General features: G+C 42.7%; 1 protein-coding gene and 1 non-coding gene across 2 annotated transcripts in view; one reads left to right on the forward strand and one right to left on the reverse strand.

The window, feature by feature from the left end:
• LOC124615911 (high affinity cAMP-specific and IBMX-insensitive 3',5'-cyclic phosphodiesterase 8A) overlaps positions 1-20,563 on the reverse strand; it is a 1,662,866-nt gene that overhangs the window by 1,484,714 nt on the left and 157,589 nt on the right. The window lies entirely within an intron of this gene.
• Positions 11,089-11,163, forward strand: Trnat-ugu. The gene has a single exon. It is a non-coding gene; the product is annotated as a tRNA-Thr (tRNA).

The following is a 20,563-nucleotide window of genomic DNA, read 5'->3' on the forward strand; positions in this document are numbered from 1 at the left end:
TATTTTTTTATCGCAGGCATGTGAGGAGTCGCGCTGCGATGCCCGAGTGCGCGAACTGTGTATATATATTACTTGACAAAATAAGTGTGGCACGCAAAAAGTGGAATGGAAACGAAATGAAACTTCGCGAGCTCAGAGGACACTTGATGCTATTTCAGTGATTACAAAATCCAGTCAGATTTACAAAGACGGTGTAATCCCACCTATCAATTTGACGTTGGACCCCCTGTCGCTTGGATGCATGCACTGATTCGGTTTGGAGTGGTCTCACAAAGCCATCGTATCCTTCCTGAGGCAAGATGACGCAGAACTGTGGTAACTGGTCCTTGAGATCCCGGATACTGACACTGGGAGCGAGATGACATTTGAGCTAGCACCACATATAAAATCAGAATCCCCTTATATCCAGTACCATAATTTTTTCAGGAGAAGAAAAAGTGTTACTATCAGAAGAACTGATAATTAAAAGTTGTTGAGAAAAATCACACATTTTGTACTAAATGGTACGTTATTCTACATCAAAAGCTTGCACATACAGGAGCCGAAATATTAAAATGTATAGCTACTGGACATGAGGTTGCTCAAAAGTGTGGACATGAGGTCTTTATATAAAAAAAATGAATTGCAACAAATAGCGTTTTAGTGAGCTTTATTAATGTAGAATAACAAAACAGTGCATAATATGTGCTGCATTGTAAACCATGAGCTTTGAGCAACACGTGCTTTCCCTTGTAGTTTCTATATGGTATTTTCTGTTTCTCAGTCTCGCTTCCTTTATAATATCAGATTTATGTCCGCTGTGGAGTCCTATTTTTTCGTGGTGGTTATACACCACTCATATTATAAACATTGTAACAGTTAAGAAGAAACAGTTAAACAATGTAATAATGTAATGAAAACTGAGTATAATATTAGTTGCAGTGCACTCGTATAGCGTTTATGTATGTTATTGTCAGTTGTTTAGAGGTCAGGTGCAACAACCTTAGAAAAAGAAGTATACTACCAAGGAAACAAACGAGAATTCAAAGGAAATGATATTTCCACTCATTTAGTGTAGAAACGCCTGACATCACTGAAAATAAGGCATTTCTGAACAAAACAGTAAAATTTACCCTCTCATAACATGGAAACCATTAGGTGGGCAAGAGGTATTTCTATGACAATCTATGTCGCTATATTCAAGATACATAATCCGCCAGTATCTCATTTTGCAAAAAAAACATATGGAAATGTGGATTTCTGATTTTATCGATTCAAATGTTCTATCAAGGACACATTTACGGATCTTGTTGCACAGAAGTACCTCAACATTCCACAGACAGTTCACAGAGACTAGTATCACGTGTGGATGAGCATTGTCCTGTTGAAAAATGACGCCACGATACTGTCGCTTGAGAGTTATCACAGGAGGAAGTAGGATGTACATTAAGAACCGCGACGGTGTTGCAATCGCATCAGTCCCCATCAGCCTGATGTCACACCCTATAGCTCCCCACATCATGGTATCAGCAGTAACACCACCGTGGCTCTTCAAATATTGGCAGAATGGTATGGCTAGGCTGCCGCCATACTCGCCGACGATGGTAATCGTAGATAGTGCAGAAGTGCGATTCGTCGCCGAACATAATGCTACATCATTTGTCAGCAGTCCACGGTTTCCAGTCATGACGACACTCCAAACACAAGCGTTTGTGTTGGTGTTAACAGCAGATTAAGAGTTAAACTGGTAATCCATCTTCTGTCTTCTGGTGGTTGGGTAATGCATTAGTCCGGCTGCTGTTAGTATCCAACCAACTGTGCGGCATGACACAAAAATTTGCAGTTAGTCCATTACTTCTTGTCGGGTGGCAGGCAAAGATGTGAATGGGACACGATGCGCTTGGTGCACAATACGACGTGATCTCTTGTGAAGAACAAACTGGGTCGACCGGAACGATGGCGACGAGTATGCTTCCGTCACTTTCCCATCCAATACAACAATGGACCACTATCACATCCAGATGTCTTAAAAATTTAGGTACTGGACAATTCGACCAGCCCACCGAACGGAGAATCACAACGAGGCCACTTTCAATCTCTGTCACTGTTGATGGCGCTGTCTCACCCGATTATGCGGTATCTCTGTGTGCTACATAGCGATCATTCAACACCTAACGCTATTCATGCCCTTTACATTCCCTTATCGAGCCTAACGACAAAGAAGCCTAATATATTCTGGTGGCCGAAGACTAATATATTCTGGCGGCCGTGCTGTGACAGAAAATGGCAATTCTAGTCATTAACATACCTGCTGATGGTGTTTACGTGACCGAAGTGACATAGATATCCTACCATGTCTTGGGGTGGTTCATTCTTTTGTCAGGCAACGTATTTACATCATGTCTGGCGTCGGACTTGGAAAATTCATCTGTCGTCTTTGTGTTAGCTTGATGTGAACGTAAAATGCACATTAAAAGTGGTAAGCGTAACGACATAGGTCATACAATTGTTCAGAGCTCTGTTTACTAATAAATCAAAATAGTCACGTGTCAAGAACGCACATCTGCTTAATGAATGCTGAGCATGGACTGTTTGTACTACAGTATAATATATAAATTCATATATCTCATGTACTATTTGCACTTTCTAGTCAGCATATCTCTTAATAACTTGTCACACGTGCTTCGAATTAATGAAAGCATTGTACTTGCAGAGATGCTGAGGTAGCAGAGATAGTCTAATGAAGCGGTTTATTAACACTCAAGTCCAATGTAAATCTGTTGCAAACAGGTTGAACATAAGTCTTTCCTAGTGCGATAGAGTACAAAACTGTTTTGGAAAGAAATACGTGCGATTTACATCAACAGTAGAGTACGCAGATAAACTTCAGGTTGTTATGATGATTATCTGTGAATAAATGGACAATGCAATTGTCACAGGGTGACAATTATTGAACTATATGAAATAAAATCGTCATAACTTCTGAACGATTTTCATTAGGACGTTCAAACTGCACGCTTGGCCGCGCGGCATGATGGTAAGTAATATGTGCTGTATAATTTGGTTTAGCAACGAAGTTCACTTTCATTTGGATGGGTCGTTAAAAAGCAAAATCTGCGCATCTGGGGCAATGAGAATCCGCATTTCGCGATCGAGAAGTCTCTTCACCCTCAACGGGTGACTGTGTCGTGTTCAACGTCCAGTCATGGAATAATCGGTGCGATAGTCCCTGATGGCACGGTGACTACCAAACGGTACGTGAAGGTTTTGGAAGATGATTTCGTCCCCGTTATCCAAAGTTACCCTCATTTCGAAAAGATGTGGTTGATGGAAGACGTAGCTCGACCCCATCGAAGCAGGAGAGTGTTTGATGTCCTGTAGGAGCACTTTGGGGACCGCAATCTGGATCAGGGGTATCCAGAAGACACCGGCATTGCTCACGATTGGCCACCACATTCTCCGGATCAGACCATATGCGACTCCTTTTTGTGGGGCTAGAACAAAGACAAAGACATCAATAATCTCAAAACCATAGATGAGCTGAAAACAGTCATTCAGGTCATCGACAGCATCGATGTTATGATATTTCAGCAGGTCATGCGCAATTTCCTAATCGTCTTCGCCATATCATCGCCAATGATGGCATGTGTATCGACTTGTCATAACCTAAATCATAATATCTATAGTGACGTTTACATGTTAAATAATGTGTGTACACGCCGCAGTTTGTAACTAATTTACTTTTTTCATATAGTTCAATAATTGTCACCCTGTTTGTGTATCTGAAGAAAGAGAAGCTATATTTTGTCGTTCAGCAGCATATTCTTCGTGTGAGATGGATACACAGAACCCTTAAGAACATCATAAATTTCGTTATGTTCCTCATTGTCCTGAGAAGAAAGGAAGATACACAAATTTGTAATTATCTTAAGTAGCAGACCCGTGCATTGCAAAGAGACCCATCGTGATAGCCATGTATGTTAACGCGACGGCCTCAAGGACATCAAGATGCTCCTACCCTCTATGAAATCCATTCAGTGGATAGACGACGAGGGGTCGGATGGCCGGCAGGCATGGATGTGGTTTTTAGGCGTTTTGTCACGTCCCTCTAGGTGAATACCGGGCTGGTCCGCAAGTTCTATCTCGGATACATGCTATGTTAACATTATGAACACTTTCTCACATTTCCACAGAGTATTTACTCAAAACGCAGACAAGTTGGATACACTGCTTCTGTCCTTGGGGGAGGGGTGATTTAGTCTAGTCTCCTTAGACATTTACTCAGCATCAGCACATTGCAAAGATACATTCTGTATCGAGCAATCGTTGTTTGCAACCGTTACTATCTTCTGCACGTTCGATACGATGACTGGAAGCATTTTTTGAGTTTCCATTTCCGGGGGACTGTCAAATTTGTGTGTGTCGCGTGGCAAGCGACGAACGGCTTGTTTAAGGACACAAAAGCGGGTTCTATTCTAGTCTAGTTTCCTGGAGTTGGTCAGAGAAGGTGACTGCAGAACCGCAGTGTGGCAAAATGCTACATCGCTGTATAGAAGCTGGGTGCATTTTCGATCGAAAACGGATGGTCATTCACAGACATGCACGTAATATGTTCGTATTTTTTTGGTTCATATTACAAAGCTTAAAGTGGAGATTTTCACCGAATAGTTCCGGACTTTAGAGCTTGTTTTCCATTTCTGGGTGTTAATTTTGTGGCCTTCTACGCACACTAGAGAATCTGTTTTGTATTAATACGTTCGCATAGTATGGCATCTTAACTCGTCACGTGCTCAGTCAGTGAGCTCCATTCATTACTTTTCGATGTATGTACATTTTCTTTTGTTTAAAGATTTCATGTGCTGCAATTTCTGTACCACGAGTTTTGTGCATTAATGTCGTGTGTTTCATGGCGGCTTAACTGTATTACTATATTTTGGAAATAAAATGTTTCTCTACTAAACATTTTCGAAATCATTACAAGTCCTTGCTACAATTTTCCATCTCTGACGAATTTACGCCGAGCTACACTCTGCCATTAGTACTGAACCACTAAACATTGAGAGCATTTCACCATCAGCAATAACAGCTGTCTCCTTTAATTGTCTCTGTGGCCAGCGTGAAATTACTAAGCAACTACGGTGAACAATAATCGCCGTCTTCCAATGCAGGCTTTATGGAAGACGGTATGTCAGGTTCTGACGAAACTGCCGTTATTGTATATAAAGTGTGACGACCTCACGTCTTGCATTTGTGAGCTACGCTAAAAGACCGCAAACATCACGCGCAGTGCACACAATGAGTTATAAAATTCGTTGCTTACACATTTCTCGTGCAAATTCATATGTTTGTAACGACTGGCCAGGTTCACTCATATCAATTAACTGCTTGCTATGCCCATTGTAAATACGCTGTACCAAGTAAGTCTCTCCCACACTGCGTCGTATTTTCTTAATATTGCAGTCATATCGTGTTACCATATGAACAATGCGTCTAAACTTTCTATATGTAATAGCATTTCAATTCAGAGCATACTGTGAACTTACATTTGCATGTAATACGGTTTCAAAACTAGACAGTGATCTTAGAACATTACACTACTAATAGAGCCACACGCCACGACATATTAGCGTATGGAAGCCGTCTGACTAAGGATATCCCTGATACAAACACAACCATGAAACGAAAAGAAAAACTTCAGCCACACTTTTGCTGAAGTTCCGATTTGAATAGATACCGTATGGATCGAGAGGACGCCATACTGACGGCGCATTTTCATTTTTACGAGGACGTGCTGAAAAGTAAAACACCTGAGTTTTTATGTGAAAACTTTTAAATCTTTTTCCATGAAACATAATTTATTAACATTCCACATCTTTATTCTTGATGTTTACATATTTATTTCTCAATAGTCACCCTGGCAATGAACCCATTGCTCGCGACGAAAGACCACTTTGTTGATACCGTCACTGTAGAATGTTTGACTTCGTTGACGGAACCACAACCTCACCCTTGCTTGCACCGCTTCATCACTGTCAGAGTGAAGTCCTCGAAGCTGTTCTTTAAGTTTTGGAAGCAGATGAAAATCGAATGGGGCCAAGTCTGAGCTGTATAGAGGATCCTCGATGGCAATGAACTTAAGGTGTCGGACTGTTGCAGATCGTCGCAGCGCTCGTGTGTGGTGTGGCGTTGTCGTGCTGAAAGAGAGGGTGTTCCATGTGTGGAAGAACTCTTCGAACTCGTGCTTTCACTTTTCTGAGGTTCTGCTTCTCATGCACCGACAAAGTTACCTAACACAATGCAACGTTACACGCTGAAATTCCGAGCCCCCTTGCGGCAGAGGGTTGCCGCTTGCGTCAGCGGGGAATGCGCACGAAATGTAATAAACCAAACGATACTGACAACAGAATAAAAAATTCGGAGGCACTACATTCCAGCACTCTCTCATATTACTGTAAGGAATTCGAAAACATTTATTGAGGCTAGAACCATATATCTGCTGCTAAATCTACAGTTTATGCAATAAACCTACGACAGAAATATCTTAAATGACTGCACTCTGCTTTCATGACCACTACTATGCTTTTATACAAAGGTCGAAATGGATGTTGCATACTGTCGAAACTTTAATACTGAACGTTGTGATCCAAAAATTAGTTATGATATCATTGTTTATTTGAAATGTAATTGTCCACAGCTCGTGGTCGTGCGGTAGCGTTCTCGCATCCCGCGCCCGGGTTCCCGGGTTCGATTCCCGGCGGGGTCAGGGATTTCCTCTGCCTCGTGATGACGGTGTTGCGTGATGTCCTTAGGTTAGTTCGGTTTAAGTAGTTCTAAAGTCTAGGGGACTGAAGACCATAGATGTTAAGTCCCGTAGTGCTCAGAGCCATTTGAACCATTTTTTGAAATGTAATTATAGGATATAATGGCCTGGTGCTTCTTGTTGGAAGATTCAAGAGGGATCTTGGAGACATTTTCTGTCGTGGCTCAGAAGTCCGATGCGAGAGCCGACTTGGCGCCCACAAGCGAGGCAAATATGAATCGCTCCAGCAGGACGGTTAGTCATAAGCTCATGTCTGCGCCATCGTTTTTCAGCTAAGTTGTTAACCCATACTTGGTCGTGCATCGTGCTACCACCTGCAGTCAGTTTCCTCCATTTGCTGCGATCGTCAGCGAGCTGCTCCCACTTGTCACTGTCAATATTAAATGCGCACATATCACGCTTGACGCAATCTGTAAAGCGTAGTGAAGGTCTTCCACGTGGTCTCTTTGCTCGTGCTGTTTTCCCTGAGTAATGTGCTCCGGGCAGACGAGAGTGGTCCAAACGATGCAGGTGTCCTAACTACCGCAGGCGACGTTGCTTGAGCGTGACAGTGATACTCTGTTGTTTTGCAGTTTTCAGAACAATATCATTTGTCTCGTGATCCTTCCATGATATTCCCAAGATGCTCCGTAACCACCGCAGGTGAAAGGCGTTGAGCTTTCGTTCCTGTTTGGCATACGACGTCCCAGTTTCAGCTCTATACACGAGAGTACTCAGCACACATGATTGATACACAAGTATTTTTGTCGACAGTGTAAGATGTTTGTTGTCCCATGCTAGTGTGCGGAATTTTTCCGAAAGTACTGGCAGCCTATCCTATTCTTGCATTTATCTTACCATCCAGGGAGAGTTCTTTTGTCATTATTGAACCAAGATAGCAGAATTTAGTATTGGAGGGCAGCGTGGAGGGTAAAAATCGTAGAGGGAGACCAAGAGATGAATACCCTAAGCAGATTCAAAAGGATGTGGGTTGCTGTAGGTACTGGGAGATGAAGAAGCTTGCACAGGATAGAGTAGCATGGAGAGCTGCATCAAACCAGTCTCAGGACTGAAGACTACAACAACAACAGCAGAATCTATCGACTACCTTCAACAAGGAACCCTCCAGTTTGATGACAGGCCGGTCTGTGTATCCTTGTGCCATGACAAATTTCTTCTTTATGTTTATAGACATGGAGAAGAGTTTGCATGCAGTATAGAATTTATCCACAAGCTCTTGCATATCGTCTTGAGTATGCGCTACAAATGAAGCATCACAGCAAATAAAAGGCTATTTACAAGAAAGTCTTCTCGGAAGCGCTTGGATCTGAGTAGGGAAATGTTGTAAACCTTCCCATCAGCTCTGGTATACAGATTAGTTTCACCAAAAGCAACTTTGAGGAGAGCTGAGCAAAAAAATATTGAACAGAGTGGGAGCCAATACGCAGCCTTGACGTACCCCTCTTTTCACAGCAAACGGGTCAGATGTTTCCGTCGAAATCCACAGCATCTTCCATATCTTCGTGAAAAGCCTTAATCGTCTTTAAGAGCTTTGGAGGACACCCTGTCTTCGAAAGTACTGCACACAGTCCTTCTCTGCTGCCTGTGTCGAAAGCCTTGTTTAGGTCGATAAAGGCATTGAACAGAGGGTTTTTCTGCTCGCTTTACTTTTCCTGAATTTGCCGGAGTGTGAAAATCATGTCAACTGTAGATCGGTGGGGACGAAACCGACACTGTTGCTCAGGGTATACGCGCACCGCAAGCTTCTGCAGTCTGCCTAACACCAAACGGACAAATGTTTTTCCAGGTATACTCAGAAGTGAGATTCCACGGTGACAATTGCATTCGCCGCCATCACCTTTGCCTTTGTATAAAGTAACAATATTGGCATCGCGCATGTCTTGCGGCACAGTACCCTCAGCCCAACATTTCAGTAAAGGTTGAAAAGCAGAGTAAAAACTGGTTTAAATTTTACAATTTCTGTGGAGATGTTGTCTTTGTCAGGGCACTTTTGAGCTGTACAATTGCTCTCTGAAGATCCTCCGTAGTAGTTGTGTCATCCAAGTCATGGGTAAGATGTCATCTGAGGAATTTCATCCATTGCGTTGGACTAATGTTGATGGGATGTGAGTAGAGGCTGGAGTAATATTCTACCCAACGGTGCAATTGACAATATTCGATCTGTGGTGACTTTTCATCTATTTCCTTGAGTGGTACGCTCTTCTTTGGAATGAGTCCAATGGCCTGTTTGATTCCCGAGTACACACTACCAATGTCGCCAGCACTGAAAAACTCCTGTATGCCAGTGCAAAGTTGCTGCCAATAGGAATTGATGCAGTTGCGGACAGTGCGTTGAACAGCTGCCTTTGTTTTGTTTAGCTCCCTGCGTGTAGATTTGCATGAGTTTTTATCCCAGATGACTGTGGCCTGACGCTTAGCCTGAAGGAGACGTTTCAGGACATCTACGTTCTCGATGAACCAATCCCGGGATTTTGCCTCCAGATCAGCGAACACATTTCCAGCCGTGACGGTAAGAAGAGATTTTATCTTCTGCCAGTCTTCAGAAATAGGAACGTGTATGAAGGCAGTAACGCATATCTTTCCTTACAATAAGATCTTATTGGTGCCAATTTTTTGAGCGGGGGTGCATCTAGGAAATGTTGTGGTTCAGTTTGCCTTTAAGGTATGTTTTGGTGACACACAACTGATACTTTGCACAGAATTCAAGCAAACGTAGTCCATTTTCATTCATCTTGCCCATTCCGTGTTTGCCTAGGCAGTCAGGCCAAGTGGCAAAATCACTACCAATAGGAGCGCTGAAATCCCCAAGGATGCATAGATGGTCCCCGGAATGCACTCGTTGTACCACATCACTGAGTTGTTCATAAAACTGATCCTTGACATCTGCAGCTGAGGTAAGTGTTGGTGTATATACAGATATCAGCGTCAGTGGTCCTCTATTTGTTGTGAAATGTAGAGTCATAACGCGTTCCGAGATCCCAATCGGGTTTTCGGTACAACACAGCAAGTCACTGCGGACAGCAAAACCGATTCCGTGCTGTCTGGGGTTAGCAACATCTTTGCCCTTCCAGAAAAAAAGTGTAGTTTTTTCCCGTATTGAGCCTTTTTCTGGTAGCCTGGTTTCCTACAGTGCTGTTATAGCGATATTGAGTCTGACTAGCTCTACGTCTATAGCAGCCGTTTTGATCAGCTCTTGTGAGCTTCCACAGATGTCCGGGAAGCCTTGCAGCATAATGCGGATGTTCCATGTACCGATGCGTAATGAAATATCTTTACTTTTTATATATTTTTTATTTTTGTAGTAGCGGGTGTCGATATTATGGTGACGACTTCTAGCAGTGGTAGTGTTCCATACATCCAGTGGAACAATCGGCACCAGGACGGTCCAGTACGTTACTGACTGGAGTTTGCCCAGCTTGAAGCGGGCGGTGACTGGCCAGTGGAATTACGATGGGCCCTCCCACTGTCAATAGCGACCCCTGGCGCCCGCTCCTACGCCCTTTAGAGCGAGCTTATGACCGGTAACTGCCGCTATCCGTGTTGTTTTCACATGGATGGAGTGTTCTCTCCGTGGATGCTACTGCGCCTGGGACGCAGATTTTAGCTGACGGCGAGCTTGCCCACTACTCGTGCCACCCTCTCGGCCTGACTGTCCACAGGAGCGAGAATCTGCGACGTGCGGAGTCAGGTTGGTTGCAGGCAATTGCCGTTCATTTCCGGTTGGACCGTACTTGCGTCTACCGGAAGCGCCGGTTCTGGGTGCCAATTTGGAGTTGTCACTCTCCTATACGGATGACATGCCAGTGCTAACGAAGGCCGCATGGGAAACAGCATAGGATAAGACGAAAGAAAGGGCGTTGTGAGACACACTTAGCTTGGCTCCTCTGCAGAGGCGCGTCCGGCTTGGGAGACCCTGCCATTAGCAACGCTACCGCGGAATGGCCCTCTGCTTCCCTGGAGCACGCAAACCCTCTCGCCCGCACGGACAGTGCTACTCTAAGGCGGTGTCTCCTGTGAGGCTCCTACTCTATTTCGGACATGTCCAAAAGAACAGACAAAATATCCATATAAGTATATATTTCTGGCAACACCGGCCATGACCTTCTTCTTCTGTGCGGATGCACACATATTCCCCGAACTCTTACGGTACTTGGTAAGAATGTCTTCCACGAGTAATGAGTGTGTTGGGGTGGGACACTGCGAACACATAGTGTGGACATACAAGGTGGGAATGTGGGTCTCGCGGGAGGCGTGCGCGAGGTAGTCCCTGCAGTCGCGTTATCTTCTGTGCCCTCGGTGGCTCAGATGGATAGAGCGTCTGCCATGTAAGCAGGAGATCCCGAGTTCGAGTCCCGGTCGGGGCACACATTTTCAACTGTCCCCGTTGATATATATCAGCGCCCGTTAGCAGCTGAAGGTATTAATGTAATTCTAATTTCTTTTTACTCTAATTCTAGCGGAAACAGTCCATGTATCTAGAGTCAACGGGCAGTACGTGCAGTCTATGAGACCTACGTCACCTGTAAACATAGTGGTACTTGTGATGTGTGTCATTATTAGAGTCGTTTTGCTTCAGGATGATTCTCTCAACAATAACGTGTGATCAGAGACTCCGTAAGGTCACTGTAATGAAGCAGGGAATGAGACAGGTGGACGTCGCAGGGAATGTCTCTATAATCTGAGACAAGTTTCCAGCGACATAGTCAAATGAAAAGTGTTACAGAAGCGATCCTGGAAGAAAAACAGCAGGTGTGAAGGACCGATATATAGGTATAATAGCAACCAGGAACCCACAAAACAATGCTCTACAGCGGCATTTCCAAACAGCCGCAGAACTGTAGGTGCTAACACAAACGGTACTAAATAGACCCCATGAGCAGGGATTACTTGTCAGAAGGCCTATAAAGGCTGCTACTCTAAACTGGGATCGGAGAGGGTATCGTGTCGCCTGGCCACTAGACCACTCTTTGTGGGCTAGGCAGCAGTGGGACGGAACTTTGTTTTCTGATGAGTCTTCAGCATGACACTACTGTATTCGTGTGTAGAGACAATGAGCACAACGTTTACACCGTATCTATATCGTAGACTGCCACCCTTATCGAATCATGTCTTGGGGTAGAATCATGTATGGCCGCAGGACACCCCTCTTGTCAATACATCGAAGGACGACTGGTGTGAAGAATCGGACATCCCTTCACGCTTTGTGGTTCCATTTGGTGAACATATTGGAGCGGAATTCAAGCCGATGGACGACAATGCACGCCCGTTTCGTCACAATCTTGTGAACATCTTCCTATTAGAGCACAGAATCAGTTGGATGCATTGCCCTACGTATTTCCAGACGTCATCTGCATTCAGAATGCATGAGCCATGCGAAAACGAGCGGTTTGCAATTCTGTCCCACCTTACAGGGCATTATAGAGGCCGCTGTGGAGAAATGGGACAGTATCCCACAAGCTTATTACGAGAAAGACCAATTAGTTCATAAACAATGTGTTATGCAAGACGACAGTGACAAGAAACTGTAGTGCTTGAAATGGAATACTTTGTACGGTTTTGTTTTTGTTTTTTGTTTGTTCGAATTGGAAATGAGTTCATCTTCTTTATTTTTGGTTTCTCATGACTCCATATGACAGAGCAAAATCAGTTTCCTTTACTGTTATGTCTAGCACTGGCAATAAAGCAATATGCAAAATTTATTTTGACCGCTGTATTATCAGAGACGAAACTGTAAAATGTAAATTACTATCATCATTTACTCTAAGTTCTCAAACTCTCGACCTAATTGGAATAAGACAAACATGGTAGGTTACGAGCTCTCTTCGTATGAGGTCATTTCTGACGATAATGATGTAGACTGTCTGCATGTATAACTTACAGTCCTTACAAGAACAGTCATCCGAAGAAACTACATTTCTACTCTTTTCTTTCCCTTGCTAGTAAGGATTCATGATTATTTACCTGCTTTATCACGCTTTTTTCCTTTTTTTAAAAAAAATCCATATTCAGTTGGTACAACATATACATTTAACGACTTCCTTTTCATCTTCTCACGTAGTGGAACCTTGAAACATGGACAGCATTCTTGAGTCTAGTCGTCCTTCAATTTTTCTCTGTGACGGCGACGTTTTTCAACGTCCTTCCGAGCTTCCTGTGCTGCAAACGGGCTTACCAGGTGCTGCACTCGCTTTCGTGGTGTTATTACCATTTTTTCCTGTCCGCACAGAGCGCGCTCTCGCCGTTCCGTAATCGACAGTAATTGCGTTTCTGTGGCGTGATAACACTACCTTCGACTCGTCGTCTGGCGCTGAGATGGAAACCTTGAGCGTCATATGACTGCGAATCGCTAAGACTTAATTGGGGCTATTTATTTGTTTTATCTATTTTTGTGCTGTACGTCCGCGGCACAGAGGAAAAATATCAAAATCTGTTAAGAAAGGCGCCAAAATCATCTACGAAAGACATTAATACCATCTTGTGTGTCAGATCGACGGTCATTAAATCGGCAGGTACATTCCTGTTGGTTCACTTCCGCTTCTGACAAGCTCAGCTACAATTTCTACAGGTAGTTCAAATTGAGCACTATGCGACTAAACTTCTGAGGTCATCAGTCACCTAGAACTTAGAACTAATTAAACCTACCTAACCTAAGGACAGCAGACACATCCATGCCCGAGGCAGGATTCGAACCTGCGACCGTAGCGGCCACGCGGTTCCAGACTGAAGCGCCTTTAACCGCACGGCCACACCGGCCGGGGTTCTACGGGTAGTGTTCCTCTGTCAGCAACTAATTGAGGGCATTCCCAGCAGAGATGCAAATTTGCTGGCTCCAATTGAGGATGTCTATCAGTGGGCGTAGTCCCATCCAGTACGATTATCAGCATGACTCAGTGCGAAATTCGCGCTACGCAGCAGGTGATAAATTGATACCACCATGCGATTTTGTTATCTTTCGAATTCTACTGAATCTCTTTATGAACTCATGACCCAATTTCCGTAAAGTTATGACGCGGAACTAAAACACGCGGTCTTAGCATGTCATGCAACGTCATGAGAACTAGATAATAGCTCTAATACCTGCCCTATGCGGCCCGTAGCGGTAAGTAACATGTATAGAGACAGTGAAATTTCCACAACATTATTTTCGAAATGTCTAACCATCCTGACATCTAAAATTTATATCGTTGCAGCCTACGAACAGTTATTCTAGAATTCCTTAGAACTTACAGCTGTGACCGCCTTTGGTCGAAGTAGCAATGGACATTTCTTTTCAAAAATAAGATCTGTAATGAGTTGTCCTGTGATTAACTGGACGTTTGTTTGTAACTAGAGAATCAGATTAATTTGCCTTGTTTCTTGTTTCTAGAGGCTTCGCAATTTTCAGATGAACCTTTCCACACGTGGCTCGTGGCCTGACTTTGCCGTCGACAACGAGCTTCCGGCTGTTTTTAAAATGCACACTCTGTGACTGGCCTGTTTAGAGTACACGCGTGAATCTGTGGAAAGTTTCACTGTGTTTTACATTCGAGTTTTGTGCGGTAGCCTTCGGCGGGATCAAGGAATGTAATTTTTGGCAGTTTCGTAGCACCCTCCGAATTGGATGAGTGCCTGGAGCCGCTAGGGCGTGTTTTGTGATTGTGTGAATACTACCCCCACATTGTAAAAAAAAATAGTAAGGCTAGGGCTGAGGTGGTTTGCTAAAAAGTTGAGAGAGAGAGCGGAGAAGTTGTGGCCACGAGGTGAGTAAGACGTACGGGCATTCCTAGTGTAAGTGGACTCTGGGCAGGATAGGTTCAGCTTTTTTTTTCGTATTCCGACGCAGGCGTTTACTGAGTTGCCTGAATTCAACGTCCAAGAATGATAATACCCCCGGTAGAGAAGGAAAGGTAAAACCTTGCAAAGATCTGCTGCCTTTCCTCTTGCACGGCACGACTACGTTCCTATGCATCAATTTCTCTTTAACAGTCAGCTCTTTAGCTGCTCAGCAGGATATATTTTAGGGTCGAATTCCAATTTGCGTGCGATGACGTTTACTAATTTTCTTTTTTTTTTTCTTTTTTTTTTCTGTGGAATGTGTTTGGGATGTCAGCTCGGTAATAATGCTGCCATGCCAGAGATTTGAACGGCAGTCTCGGATCGTAATCAATGCCGACAAGCCTAGGAAACTTGAGTAGTTTTGTGATTGAGTGGGGATCATTAGAATCCCACCACTACGGTGAACTTAGTTTCTAGGCTTTTTTTTCCTTCACTTGCGATGCTATTACCCAGTACTTGAGCTTTTTATTCATGTAGTTTTACTTGTTTATTCGAGGTAATTGCTAATACATGCAGCTCATTATGTTTCCAACCTTTACCAGTGCCAATAAATATTTTAAATTTAAGCCCACTCCCTGTCTCTTAACGAAACAGAACGATAATTTAATCTTTTTATGTTACTTTGTGTTTGAGTCTGTAATGATATAGTGTTTTCTAGGCTGTTCCATCTGCAATCGTCCTCCACACGATACATGGACATGAAAAAGATATAAGTTTCGTAACAGTAATGAAAAAGGTAGGATTTCGTATTTTTTTTTTTTTTTTTTTGTTATTGAGTGTGGAGTGTGGTAAAGGAGGAGGGACCCCTGATTCAGTTAAGGCGCCGTCGTCATTGCTGGGCAGCATTGGCGTAGAATCGACGGGTGTTTTGCAAAGAAGTAGTCCTGAGCAAGTCGCACGACACTGCGTCAGTAACGATAACAAAATAAAAATTGTTCTCTGAACAGAAAAAAATAAATATACGATGCATTAAGTTAATGTTCAGCTTTGGCCATGGTTAGTTGGAAGGTTCTTAATAGATTTCGTTAGTGTTTGAGACGTGGCTGTATCACAGGAGTATGTAATACTTGTGTAATAAAGATTTAAAAGGTGCACAAAATTATTTTCAAGATTTTGAATTGTACTTGAAGGACATTTGTACTTGATGAACATTTCATGAATTGTTGATAGAGAGTAAAAGTTCTTTCGGATCGAGTGATTTTTTTTCTGTAAGCTGAAGTTTATTTAAAACACATAGAATATTAAAATCTCTGAATTAGGGGATCTACGCTACTGAGTTCGGTGTGACTTTATTTAATGATATTTAAGTGAAAGTGCTGTATAGAAGGCTTTTTCAAGTATATTTCACTTTATTTACATTCTGAAATAAAAGGATATGAATTTGACAGTGAGAAAAGCATTCAAGTGACAGTCCTTAAATAACAAAACAGATAATATCTTTGCGATTAAATCGAAGCTTGTACGATCGACAATACTATCACCGCTGGACGCTATAAATTACATCCACAGACATTCATTACTAGACCGGAAAAGGCGCAAATGCTACCGAAGCATGACTGTAAGATGGTGGCGTCAAGAAGTTTTTGTATGGTACTGCTACGATTTTCCGGAACGAAACAACATTGTAAGCATTACGAGGTGGTTCAAACAAGTTCTGTAGTTGAGCTAATATTTGCGAACTAGGTGGGTTTAACACATACATTGTGGAATCGTGTAATGAGAAGAATTTATATATACATACGTCTTAAGCAGACTATAGTTTTCGTAAGAACAATCAAATGAATAAAGACACTTGTTATCAACGACAAATAGCACATTCTACGTATAGGAGTACTTTCTTAACGAGTAAATCCGTAGCTGATCGAAACTATTTAAACGTTGGTGGTGCTTCAGGTGAGACAAACTCTAATGTAATTATTTAGGCTTACACACAGTAGAAACGCAAATATACGTACAATGTTTCCGCTTACGTGACACGTGTTTTGACTAATATGTCAAAACTCTCCTTTGAGCCCGCCGTCTGAAGCGCTGGTTTCAGTGAAACTAATGATACTGTACATTATATTTCCAGCATAGCAACGTATGTTTGTGAATGCGACAGATGCAATATTAATGCAGAGTATCGTCCTATATAGGAAATAACTATAATAAAATAATATCTTCGAGCCAAAACCATTTCCTATAAATGACTGTGCAGCTTAATTGAGCTTATATTTCATAAGTTGGTTCCAGGTTATTCCAAGTCTGAGCATCGACGGAATAAACTGCATCGAGAGCGCACGAAGTCAGTGTCTCCAACAAATAAATAAGATTGTCATAGGCAATCTTCCAAATCTCGAACATTACAATAACCATTAACGATCAAAAGCTTAAGCTCACGACAGTCAAACTAGAACATGCAATTTAGTAAACTTTATCTTCGGAACTAGACAGTAGTGGGTGTCTGTTGTACGAGTTGAGCATTACAGCAGAAGCAGCTCTTTAGTTACAGAGTAGCACATCCCGATACGGTGTATGGAGACCTATGAGCCACTGTAGCTTGTGAAAAATTATCTCGAAAAATAACAAGTGTCGAATCTCACGGAAGGAAATTCATTTATTCATTTTTCCTCACACACGCATGCCACTATTTTCCCAGTCCCGCTGGAAGATCATTGGAAATGATCCTGTTTGCTGAAATAGAGAAAGCCTTTTAGACTGATCAATAAAATTCAGATACCTGATTAAATCCGGCCTCAGACACAACTGAAAACATCTTCTATTAAAGAAACCTACAGTGTAGATTTGCGAAGTGAGAGCGCGTGTGTGGAGGTAGATCACAGAGAAAGAAGCAGTTAAGCAGGTAACCAGTCAGTGCACCCAACGCAGGCCTTCTCAAATCACTGTGTTTCAGGAACAGCTTTTGTGCTTATTTTCACAAGCAGCTTCTGTTGTATCTCGGGTGGTCACAATAGTAATTCGTGGACTAGGAAATTGGTGGCAGACAATGGTAGCTGGGCACGCTACAGAATATCAATAGCCAACGCTATACTTACATAAACAAATTTACTTATCATTTGAGAAGCAGTCATGTGGAACATAAAGTGTTTTGTCAAGTCAACAGTCAGTTATCTTTCTAGTTGCGCTGGTTCTCGCAGACCTAACTATGGCGTCGGTACCCGCTGTCCCATGGAGCCGAGCTGTCGAAATGGCCCCCGAGCGCTGTTGTCGACATTGTTTATGCCAGCACCGGAAGGGGCGCTGGTGCCGTGTGGTCTTACCGGAGAGGGGAGGTGCGACACCTGATTTGCGTATATTGCCACGCTGGCACCACCCCTTGGATTCCACAGACGCTGACGTTCGCGCTGGCGAGCTATTGACAGCCGGCGCACAAGTGGTATCTTCCGATATCACCAGAAAGCAAAAAAAAAAAAAAAAAAAAGCACTCTGTCTTCAGGCCACAACTGGTCCATCGGGACCATCCGACCGTCGTGTCATCCTTAGCTGAGGATGCGGATAGGAGGGGCGTGTGGTCAGCAGACCGCTCTCCCGGTCGTTATTATGGTTTTCTTTGACCGGAGCTGCTACTATCGGTGACTAGCTACTCAATTGGCATCACGAGGCTGGGTGCACCACGGAAAATGGCAACAGCGCATGGCGGCCCGGATGGTCACCCATCCACGTGCCGGCCACGCCCGACAATCCTTAACTTCGGTGATCTTGTAACCTCCCCCCTCACTTACCGACCTTAATGACAGTGAAAAATGAAACCGCGTGTACCTAATGGGAGTTTTGGAAAAGCAATCGTCACCGAAGTTAATCTATCGGTAAAGAGGGAGGAAAGGGTTACATCTAAATGAAAGGAAAAATGCAAATGAAACTGGTGGAAATTAATTTTGAAAAGGGGTAAAGTTAATAAGGAAAGTAAATGTGCGGCCGTTACGTTAACAATTAACTAGCGGTAATTAGATATTTGAGATTTGGGGGAAATTACGGTCGCCAGTCCTAAGGACAATTACTATAGTAACTGAAAAAGAAAGGTAATTACACATATAATTAGCACTAGAAGCGTGGCAACAGAAAGTTGACACGTGTAGTGTGAAAACTGAAAGTTTGTCAGAAGTAATAACTTTCGCTGCACTCTGACTTAATTTAGCAAAAGAATTAATAAAACCAGAAAACTGAAAGTTAATTTAGTGACTGAAATTAACAAGAAGCCTTCTTTCTTAAGCACATCGAAATTCAGTAAAATACGGTTACCCTTGGACTACCTCAACAATCATTTCAAAAGCTACTTGAATCTACGCAATTTAGAAATAAGAGATTTAACTTTGAACTTGAATTAAATGATTCTGAACAATTAACAATAGTAAAATTTAGTACGTACCAAGCTGAGCTGCAGTCACAGGTAAGCTAAAATACGGTAACAAAACTCGCACTCTTAATTTGTGCTTGTGTAATCTAACTATTGTAGCCAGCTAATGCTTGAATTGAACTTTGAAATTAAAGCAGTGAAATGGAATTATGCTGGCGTTTGAATTTCAACGACACTCGGGTTCATTTCGGAAAAGGAAGGGACCCTGCTTGGCAATGCAATTGGGACAATGAGCAACAAAGGTTCATGCTAAGTTGCTGTAATTTTGCGAGGCAAATGGAACAAGATTAAAAGCTGAGGTCTGCCATACAGTTCTAAAACTTTACGTGCTTCCAGTCTTCCTTGTTGGTTGATTGAAGGTTCGAAGCCGTCGATCGAGGAGGTGGCGACAGTCACTCATTGTCGGCCGTCGCTGTTGCAGAAGCTGGATGTTGGCAGGCCTTCTTCTCGACACGGTCACCAGACGAAACGGGCTCTTGATGTGCGCTAGTTAATGTTTCCCGTCCGCGACACCATGTCAGAAACTATCATCGCAAGTCGAGCGCAATTACATGCTGCCAAACCCCGAAAGCGCGGCAACTCGCGGGAGCGTCACACAACACACCTGCTCCACTCGCTACTCCCGCCACACTCTCACTGTTCCGCCCGCGCTCCACACGGCAGAGTTAACACTACCAAAGATCCTACAAACTCTGATTCTTCACATGACCCATCGATGTAATCGTTCGATAGCAGTTTTCCCTAGGCAAGACCCAGCGTAAAAATACAAATAATATTTACGAAACAAACCAATTATACATCGACATAAGTGCATAAATATATATATATACCAACAGTAAAACAATTACAATATATAAAGAGACAGAAATGTCATATCTTGAGGTAACAAAACACGGAAAAAAATAATAGTACAATAGATGAAAATAGGAGGATATGCATTTCCGGCGTTACACGTGCCCCACATTGTCTGAGGATGTTCGTGTAACGTAAACAGACTCAGAAAATGTCCCAAAAAAGAAACAGCGGAAATGCATATGCTCAAAACATCAACAAAAGTTAGCATTCGTTTAATTAACCATAAATCAATTTTTAGACCATAATAATTGAGTGGAGACACTCCTAATCTTATTCCACTCTGTCACCTTGCACAAAATAAAACAGGTTGACAACATATTAAAATTCATAGAAAATATAGAAAATGGTTTAGCTATTCCAAAATCATTAAAATTCGTAACACTATGAGAAATGGAATACTATTTGCAAAATTAATTAGATTGCATGGTCATAAAAACAGGTAGATCAAAATACGCAAATAAATAATTAAATAGACTACACATTTTATATAACCTTTTCATAATTAATATTCCCGTCACGAGAATCTACTTAACGCTAAACAAGAAAATAATATTCAGTAGATAAAATAAAACATAAATATTGACAGCAGAATCCTTTCACATCAGCTGTCCGGGAAGAAAAGCAACTCCACATTCCGTACTCGCGAGTACAAAGGATGCCGACAGCGGCCCAAGAGCCAACAGCGGCACAAGAGCCGACAGCGGCTCGCCTCGCCAGTATTGTTGCGCCCGCGTGTGCGG

The sequence above is a fragment of the Schistocerca americana genome, chromosome 5 (assembly GCF_021461395.2).
Source record: "Schistocerca americana isolate TAMUIC-IGC-003095 chromosome 5, iqSchAmer2.1, whole genome shotgun sequence".
Lineage (NCBI taxonomy): Eukaryota > Metazoa > Arthropoda > Insecta > Orthoptera > Acrididae > Schistocerca > Schistocerca americana.